This window comes from Gavialis gangeticus, unplaced genomic scaffold, assembly GCF_001723915.1.
Source record: "Gavialis gangeticus isolate Ggan-Ray unplaced genomic scaffold, GavGan_comp1, whole genome shotgun sequence".
Classification (NCBI taxonomy): domain Eukaryota; kingdom Metazoa; phylum Chordata; order Crocodylia; family Gavialidae; genus Gavialis; species Gavialis gangeticus.
The window spans coordinates 184,746,254-184,756,074 of record NW_017729032.1 but is presented as its reverse complement, the minus strand read 5'-3'; the positions used below and the strand labels follow the sequence as shown (position 1 = coordinate 184,756,074).

The 9,821-nt window shown below is 41.7% G+C and overlaps 1 protein-coding gene across 1 annotated transcript in view; it reads left to right on the top strand.

Annotated features, from left to right (window-relative positions):
* SMPX (small muscle protein, X-linked) overlaps positions 1 to 9,821 on the top strand; it is a 90,932-nt gene that overhangs the window by 67,710 nt on the left and 13,401 nt on the right. The window lies entirely within an intron of this gene.

Sequence of the window (9,821 nt, the reverse complement as noted above, 5' to 3'; positions counted from 1 at the left end):
CCCCTGCCCCCATGCCTCCCCCCAAATGAGCCTCTTGTGGCTCCATCCCATGCCCCACCCCAGCTGGGCACTGCCTCTGGTGCCCCTTCACTTTGGCGCCTGGGGCGGTCGCCCTCCTCTCCCCAACCCCGCCATTGCTACAGCACTGTATCTGGGATAGCTTAGTCATGGATGATCCTGCTTTGAGCAGGTGGCTAGATTAGATGATCCTGTGAGGTCCCTTTCAGCCCTACTTTCCAATAATTCTATGTTATTTTGCATGTAGTTGGGGGACATTTATACTAACACAGCTGCTGGAGGAACCACTATATGTAACCACTGAAAATGAGCCTCTTTGCACAGCCATTTGGAGAAAAAAAAATCCTTCTAGAGAAAAAAATCTTTTTTGCAGAAATCTAAATACAAAAAATTGAAGAGAGATTTGGGCATTCAGGACATTTACAAATGTACTCCATCTATAAATGGAGGGGGGTATGCTTTCATTAGCTAATCAAAAGCACCTGAGCATCACGTGTATCAGTGTCCCCACACCAAAAAATGGCAGCAGGGTGCTTTCAACTAAAGCTCATCAAATGAGCTTTAGTTTAAAGCGTCCTGCTGCCATTTTTTGGCACAGGGACACTGATGCATATGACGCTGGAAGATGCTGGAGCGCATTAATTTCCATGCTCCATTAGACTCAATTAATAGTCTGCTTCAATGTGCTGGACTTACAGCATGTTGGAGCAGCTTCCCTGCACATATCTAGGAGCCCTCAGTTCATTAACCAAAAAACCCCCATAATTTTCTTTGAGAAATAGACACTTTTCTCAAAAAACTTTGGGAAGTCAAAAATCCAATTTTATGACAAAAAAATTTTGATGAAAAATATTTCAGTCAGTCCTGCAATTCCTATATTCTTTGCTATTCTGCTTCTTCCTGGTTTCTTCCTGCCTTACTTTTAAATGGTTGCCAGTCTTACATTGCAACCTTCCATTAAATTTAAGGAAATGTGAAAACTATTAAAAATATACTCTAGTATAGGCAACAATCATTAAGTATCTTGGCATTACGCTTTGGAGAGACCTTTCATTTTTCAGGGAGCAACACAGATTCACATGTGGAGGTGTTCTATATATGAGAAAACCCATTACTGCCCCCATGCACGTGCACAGCCTGTAGACAAGAAATACTCTTGCGCTAGAGGCTGTATAGATCAAATATTTAACAAGAGAACAATAGGCTTGCCAAAGAGGAGGTAATTAGGAAGGTACCTGTAGCAGTTTCAAAGAAACAAAGATAATGAGGGAAATTATATACACTGCATGGATCAGACAGCTGCAAACTCATAGCTCTGCTGTGGCCAGTTAAGTGTCAGCTTCAACTAGTGATGCGAATATGATGTCTTGCTGTGGTGCTTATCCATCTCTGAAGAGATGTTATGCACAGGCTGGCTGTCATGGTTCCTGAGCTATAAAGACCTCCCTCTTAGAGTGAGAGGCAGTGAAGATAGTGAGAAATCCAGGACACGTGTTAAATATTCAAAAGAGGCTGCAGAGAGTGTGGGTTTGAGAAAGGCTGCATGACAGTTTTTGACAGCTAGTAATTGCTCTCTTACCACATTCTCTTTCCCTCCTGTTGTTTGCTACATTTTTCTATTGCATCTTGCTTGAGCTTAGATCATAAACTCTTCAGGGCAGAGGGTTTCCAAACTATAAAATAAAGCCTCAGTTTTTTCTGAGTCTTTGAAAACTATCACAGATATACTGCACCTAGCCTCTTCCCATACATCCGTGGGTACTTCAGGTCTTACAACCTTTGTCTCAGTTCTTCTTTCAAATTGCCCATACCTACATCACACTGAAAAAAGCAGAGAATTGGATTATGCCATGTGTGATCTTGTTCACCACTTCCTTGTGCTGCAATGCTGCATGTAACAGGATGTGTTTGTACTTTATATTTGTAGTCTCCCATGAATTATGACCTCTGTTGTAAAGAAGCTGGGCCGAGATAGTAAAAGCATCACTTGCATCATTTGGTGACTGGCACAGCATGCCAAATTTGGACAAATTTCATACAAAGTGGCAATGAGAAGATTAAAGATGAACAAAGTAGGAGTTTCTTCCCAGATCAAGAAGTTTGGGATTATTGCTTTATTGAGTCTCCCATTTTATTGGCAATCAGCCTTTCATGTCATTGCTCTAGCAATAGCTGTTAACCCACAGCTATACAATCAGTCGGAAAGTGCATTACCAAGTAGTGATGTTCTGGATAGGTAATTGCCAGTCCCACCACTCCTCCACATCCCAGTAATGTTGCTTTTGAAAAAGTGGTTTCAACACCGTTCCATACCTGCCTTCCCATATGGGAAATGTGAAGAATATTTCTTTCATGTTGTAGAATAGACGATGACACAGACTCCTTGTAGCTGAGAGTTCTTGGAAACACTGATGGAGTTTTCTGGGCATGAATTCTTCTCTTTTCTTTTAAAAGTCAGAACAGAATGCCAAGGTTTGACTCATGTAATTTAAAAAACCCTGAGCTTTAGTTAAACGCCTAAAAATCCTAGAAGATATGAAACTAGATCAAGGCTACATCCTTTTGCTGTAACTTCAAAAATAACACCATATTCTGACAAAGTGCTTGTTAAAGTACCTGCCTGTGCAGCTTCTAAAATGACCACGCCAATTCTCTTGGTAAATTTAGTTTGTTTGGTTTTTAAATGATTACAGTACAAAGTGATGGTCGAGGTGCATTTGTATGGCTGCTTTGATTTTTCTTAAAACATGGGGGTAATGTTTAAATCATTACCTGGCTTTTGGAGCTAAATTAAGGCTTTGTAACAGATTTAAAGTGTAGGTACCATCTGCCTGGAGGAGGCGCTAAAGCTCCATTTGCTAGAAAAGCTATCTGCCTCTCCTCAGGAACATTTGATCATTGAAGTTTGAGAAAGCAAAACAAGAAAACCTCATTTGGATGCTGCTCTGATTTGAGAAACTTTTTTTAGATGTCCAGGAACGTTTTTGTTTTGTTTACCAATAAAGATCTGCAGGCATATCTTACCGTCTCTCTCTCCATCTAGGAACAGGATTTGTGCAAATTAAATTGCTAGATTCCTCATTTATGTATAAAAACCAAACAAAATATTCCATGCTGTTCTCTGTGCCCTTATGGGTTTCCAGGACTACCAAAGAAACATTATTTTCTATTTCCCCCTTTTTCCAATAGTAATGTAAATGAACAATATGTTCTACTACTTCTCCTTCAGCGTGATGTGAACAAAAATGCAGACATCTCCTCTTTTGACAGTCTTTTGCTGTTTTTTTTTTAAGTGTTGATTCTTGGGCTCTATATTCTGGTGTATATTTTCTTGTATTCATGCTCTTGGACATCTTTACGTAGCCTTCTTTGTATACATTTCTGACTGAAATTCTTTATGACTATAAATTTCTATTAGCATTTTCTTTGGAAAACTTAACTCTGGGGGTTAATATTGAATTCGGTTCTGCACACTGTTAGCTTTTAGTTTTTACCTAGGAGGGTGGTAATGGCTACAGAAAAGTGTCATTGTAGCATGAACAGGTATATAAATACCACACTATGACAAGTAACTGCAGAACCAGATGGCTACATTTTTAAAGGTGTGTAGTCACGTAAAAATTCAAATAGGCATCTAATCAGATTTTTATAAGCACGTAGACACTTAGGTCTTACTGGTTTTGCATCTTCACTTGCCTAAATACCTGTAAAATTCTGCCCCAGGGTAATATAGCAAGACTTTTGAATTAAAAAAAAACAGCATTAATTGCTCGGCAGCAGTTAAGCAGCTGGTGTTATTATTTCCAACACAATTTCTTCACTGTTTCCTCACGCCTTCATTTATCTGTGCCTTCATTTATCTGTTTCACCTATTGTCTCTTATCCTGCACCAGGATTGTGAGCTCATGGGTGCCTGACAGTATTTTTACATGTGTGAGCAGTTGTACCACAACGATAGCTGATTTTTGGCTGAGGCCTTAGACTTAACATAAGCTCTTCCATGTGCAAAGAAAAAAAAATTGAGCCAGAGAGGGGAAAAATAGTATCTGAAACACCAGGTAGCAAAATAAAATAAAATCCTCATGATTTAGGGCAGGAGGCAGTGATGGAGGGTGAGTGAATTCACTTATTCTTTGTAATGTTTGGGGTTGACCATTTGTGTATCAGTTACAGTTCTAGCTTTTACAATAAATTAAGCGAACTACAAAAACATGAACCAACCAGAAACAGAGGTAGTGCGATCTTCCTTATAAGTTCACCATGAAGAAGGTGCCAGGTGATCGGGGTATCATGTGGCAGCCAGTATGACAATGACACTAGACATTGCCCCTCAGATGTGAAATCAGAGAACCATTCCAATAGTGTTTTGCTTCTGATATGTTGCATTCAGATTTACAAGAAAGGTTTGTGCATAATTTAAAAGAATGGGTTCATGTTTCATTGGAGTCAATACCAAATGAAATGTAAGTAGGGAATCTAAAACAAATCCCTTTCTTCAGAATACCCTCAGATTAGTAACATGGCTTACTTTAAAAATAAAATATTAATAATTTAATTCTGTAATCCAATTACTTGTTTTAGGGCAGAGACAATACGACCTTGGTTTTATGAGTCCTCGCCTGCAAAGACTTACTTGAATAATTATATACCCATAAGCAGTATGACTGAATTCAATGGCACTGTTCAATGTATAAAATTGTTCTTGTCTAAAAGTCCTTGCAGAATGAGTGTTTCAGCAAGACTCAAATAAAATTCAGGTTCTGATTTTTAAATTATCTTTCCTCCATGACAAATATTAATGAATATGAAAAAAATGTTCATCTGTGTTGAAATTTCAGCAGAAACATTTGACTTTATATACAACAAACCCAAAACCAGCTGAAAGTCAAAAATGTTGGGGCTTCCATATCTATGATGAAGAATCTTTTTTTCTTTTTTTGAGAAATGCAGACAGTTCTTTATTTTTAATTAAAATTATATTATTTAAATTAACATAATATTCTGTCAAAAAAAAAAAGAAAAAAATTTCAATGCCATTTTTTTTATGAGCTTTTTTTTATGAGCTATTTTACTTCCATTCCTGGCTTTCTCTCCACTTCAGTTTCTTCTTCTCTAGCATTAGAATAAATATATTACCTCCAATTATAATTGTAAAGTATTTCATTAGAATTTTAAAAATATTTTTGATATCTTCTGATGGAAGACCCTATGGATGATTTTTTTAAAATAATTATTTAACCCTACATTTATTTTAGAAAGAAATATGTAATAACTTCTAAATACTTCCTGTTGTGCTGGAAACATCATTAATCATTGTAACGGGGCCTTCTTGGGGCCAGTCCACCACTGGCCTGCCCACCTGTTCCTGGGCTAACCGCCCACCTCACTTGTCTGCCATGCCTTGTTGTTTCATAACTGGTTCTAATTAGGCAGGAGGCTGCCCATTCTTGCCCAGATGCCAGGGGGTGCTATCTGCAGCTCTGATCCTCCCCTACACCACAGTCCAAGCCTGGCACATGGCATTCACCAGTGGTTTGCACTGGGTCTTTCATAAAATGTACACACAAACAGACAAACAAACACATACTGGGCTCCAAGCCCTCAGCCCCCTCACTGGGGCTCTGCACCCCTTGGGAATCAGGTGGCCACAGCCCTGCCTGGCCTTAGGATCTTACACTCCACACTTCCCCTTCACTGGGGCTCACTGAGGTCTGCCTCCCTGTCTGGCTCAGGTGGCTGTAACCCTTCCGGGCCCCCTGCCCTGGGGTATTACACCTTGTGAGGCTGTGGTGGCCATAGCCGTGCCTGGTCCCCTCTCAGTGTCCCTCTAGCCACAGGACTCATGAAGAGCCTGGGCACTGCTCCAGGTCCCTCTACCAACCTGGGCCCTGCCTCAGGACTCACTAAACTGGTTGAACCCACCAGGGATGTGGGAGCTGGGGTTATTAAGGTGCCCTGACCCACCTTTCACCTGGGTGATAACTGGCCTGGTATTTTCTACAGGCTCCCATGCCACTGGGAGTCCCACCAAACCACCCACTCCTGGCAGGGTGCAGTTTTAAGTCATGCCCAGGACCAAGAGCCCCCTGCTCCTACCTGCAGATGTTTCATTCAGCAGTTCAGCCAGGCAATGTTCCTGCCAGCAGCAAACTGCTCTGTTTGTATAGGTGGCCACAGTTCCACCACAATCAAGCACCTGCTGGCTGCTTGACACAGCCCTTAAAGGGGGAGGCACCCACAATCATTTAGACTTGTTCAAGACCATGACTGAATAGATTAGTAGAGAGCTCTTGGTCCCTGAAGATGGTTACAATGTTTCTTCTTTTTTCTCACAGTGCTGTTTTGCAATTATACCAGCTAAATAGGGGTGACATTTACAAGGTTAGAATTAGGTATGGTTAATTGCTAATTAGTTAAGGTGTTGTTTTAAGTGTAGTTGCTAGGGATTAGCAGTTTAACTGGCTGTTTTAAGATTATTATTTTTAAGATTATTGTTTGAACACAAACCTATCTACATTCCACATTACAGCTAGTTCTTCTAAGCAAAGGTTGTCTTTATGAAAAAACAAGCCCAAGTTCTGAGGTCCTTATTGAGGCAAAATGTTAAGTCAGTGGGACTTTTCTTAGGGCAAGGAGCCAAGTTTTACAGAATGTGTCTGAAAGGGCCTTTGTTTTGGGTGTGAGACATCTGCAGAAGTCAGTGCTCAGCATTTTCTGAAAATTGGATGTCTTAAGATTGACAAATGTTTGGGATACCCAGAATTACTAATCACTTTTGAACATTTCCAAAAACTTGAGATTTTGTCCTCACATAATGCTATGGGGCATACTGCATGAGTTGTCATGTTTCTTGTTCCTCACTGTGTACACCTCAACATCTTTTGCATTTTAGGTATTTCACCACCTATACCTTTGATCATTTATACTGGAAGAATCAGTTTTGTGGAACTTGCAGTTGCTGGACACCAATCCTCACTCAATTCTCCCATTTCTTCCCACTTATAAAAAGATATTGAAAATGCTTACTTTTCAGAGATTTTCTGCTTAGACCCCAACCCTGCAAATGGTTCAGTGCGAGTGAAAGTTAAGGCTCTACCTTTATTGGGCTTTAATCACTGTGTGTGGACACACATACAAAAGAGGAGTTGCTCATTGTGAGCGCACAACAGCTGTTACTTTCTAACAATTATGTGAGGACAGGCCAGGAGTCATACAAACAGCAAAATTGTTCCAGCTGTAACCCTGAGTGAAGCGGTGTTAAAGTTGGAACTGTTTTGTTGCATTTTTATCATTCCAGGCTTGTGCACATGTAAGTGTTAGAACCTAAGAGCCGCTGCATGGTTTAGAGTAGGCGGCCCCTTTTCCCCTCTTTTGAAAAAAAAGTAGGAGACTGTGGCGTTGATACCTACACAGTCAGATGGGTCACTAATGAGCTGGAGGGCCGCACCCAGAGAGTGGTAGTGGGCGGGTCTTATTCAACCTGGAGGGATCTGGGCAGTCGGGTCCCCCAGAGCTCAGTCCTTGGGCCTGCACTGTTCAACATCTTCACCAGCGACTTGGACAAAGGGGTAAAATGCACCCTGTTCAAATTTGCAAATGACACTAGGATGTGGGGAGAAGTAGGCATGCTAGAAGGGAGGAATAGGCTACAATCAGACCTGGACAGATTACAGGGGTGGGCGGATGAGAACAGAATGGGTTTCAACACTGACGGGTGCAGGGTACTACACCTGGGGAGGAAGAACCAGTAGCACACCTACAGACTGGGGAACTCTCTTCTCATCAGTGCAGAGGCAGAAAAGGATCTTGGAGTCATTACTGATGCCAAAATGAACATGGGCCAACAGCGTGGGGATGCAGTCAGGAAGGCCAACCATACTTGGTCATGCATCCACAGATGCATCTCAAGCAGGTCCAAGGAGGTGATCCTCCCTCTCTATGTGGCACTGGTCAGGCCGCAGCTGGAGTACTGCATCCAGTTCTGGGCGCTGCACTTCAGGAGGGATGTGGACAACATGGAGAGGGTCCAGGGGAGGACCACCTGCATGATCAGGGGTCAGCAGGGCAGGCCCTACGAGGAGAGGCTAAGGGACCTGAACCTGTTCAGCCTCCACAAGAGAAGGCTGAGGGGGGATCTAGTGGCCATTTACAAACTGGTCGGGGGACCAGCAGGCATTGGGGGAGCCCCTGTTCCCCCAAACACTACCAGGAGTGACTAGAAATAACGGTCACAAGCTGGCAGAGGGTAGATTCAGATTAGACATCAGGAGGCACTACTTCACTGTCAGGGCGGCTAGGATCTGGAACCAACTTCCAAGAGAAGTAGTGCTGGCTTCTACCCTGGGGGTCTTTAAAAGGAGGCTGGATGAACACCTTGCCGGGGTTGTTTGACCCCAGTACTTTTTCCTGCCCATGGCAGAGGGTTGGACTTGATAATCTGCTCAGGTCCCTTCTGACCCTACCAGCTATGAAACTGTGAAACGGCTCCATATGTATGTTTGTCTATACCTTGTAACAAACCTTATATGGGACAAGCCTCCATTTTCCTATTTCTTTCTATTTAGTTCTGGTACTTACTGTGGCTTCTTAGCATTTGGGTCCTACTGTTCCCAATTTTGAACTGAATTTATTATAAATTATATTTTTAATGACCACACATCTTTGTATTGTAGAAATATAAACAACGCCCTGGATATTGGGTATCGGGGGCAGGGGACCATATTGGGTGCTAGAAACACCCTATTCCAAGGCTGCCTCCAAAGCAAGCTACTAGGTTTCTCCTAGTTTAATAAGCACCTTCTCTGTGAAGAAGTCAATGGGACTTGATAATGCTCAGCACCATTCAGGAGGCAATTAGCATCTCACAGGATCAGACTTTAGGTCATTTCCTTCTCAAGTGCTTTATTTGCTAATATCTTCACCTTGGGGCATCTCACATTCTATTTATTGGAATGAAAGAGAGCAAGAGCTAATTTGTCCTTAGAAATATCCTTATTCATGTCTTAGTTTCTCAGTAAACCAAGTCCTGTGAATTCTTTATTACTTTGAAACTCTTAAAATTCTTTAACGGGTTCCTTTATATACCTAATCATAGAAGTAAAATAATCACCTCTTAGATCCTGCAGAAAAGGAGGATACTATTCTTTATGCTATTATCACAGCCTGCAGTCACAAACCTAGTACTTGTCAAAGTAGTCAGGATAGGATGAATGAGTAGAGTTTAATAAAACACAAACTAATCTCAAGGAGTGACTTCACCTGTAGTGCTTGTTGCTATGGGGCACACCCATCTATGCATGGACCTTAAGAGATTTGGTGAAGCAGTAAGGAAGGAAAAATATATATTTTTTCTGGGGAAGCTATGCTTTACAAGTCTCTGTGGACTCTTCCCTAGTGCAACAATATTCTCCTCATTAGGTGCAGCTAGTGAATTGCAAAAAGTTCCCCTCCATCTTGGCCAGTGTGAAGATGACAACTTTCATAATTTTTATGCATTTCTGATTTAGTTAGTTTATAAGGTCATTTGAAGGGCAGCCAAAATGATCAGGGGCACAAAGCAGATGCCATACCAGGGGAGATTAAAAAGACTAGGATTCTTCAGGTTAGAAGGAGAAGGTTGAGGGGGTATATGATAGAGGCCTATAAATTCCAAGGGAAGTGGTGCTGGCCCCTACCCTGGGGGTCTTTAAGAAGAGGCTGGATGCCTACCTGGCTGGACTCATTTGAGTCCTGTTTCTCTTTTTGGGGTTTTTTGTTGTTCTCCCGCCCTGGTGGGGGGTCGGGCTAGAAGATCTACTAGGTCC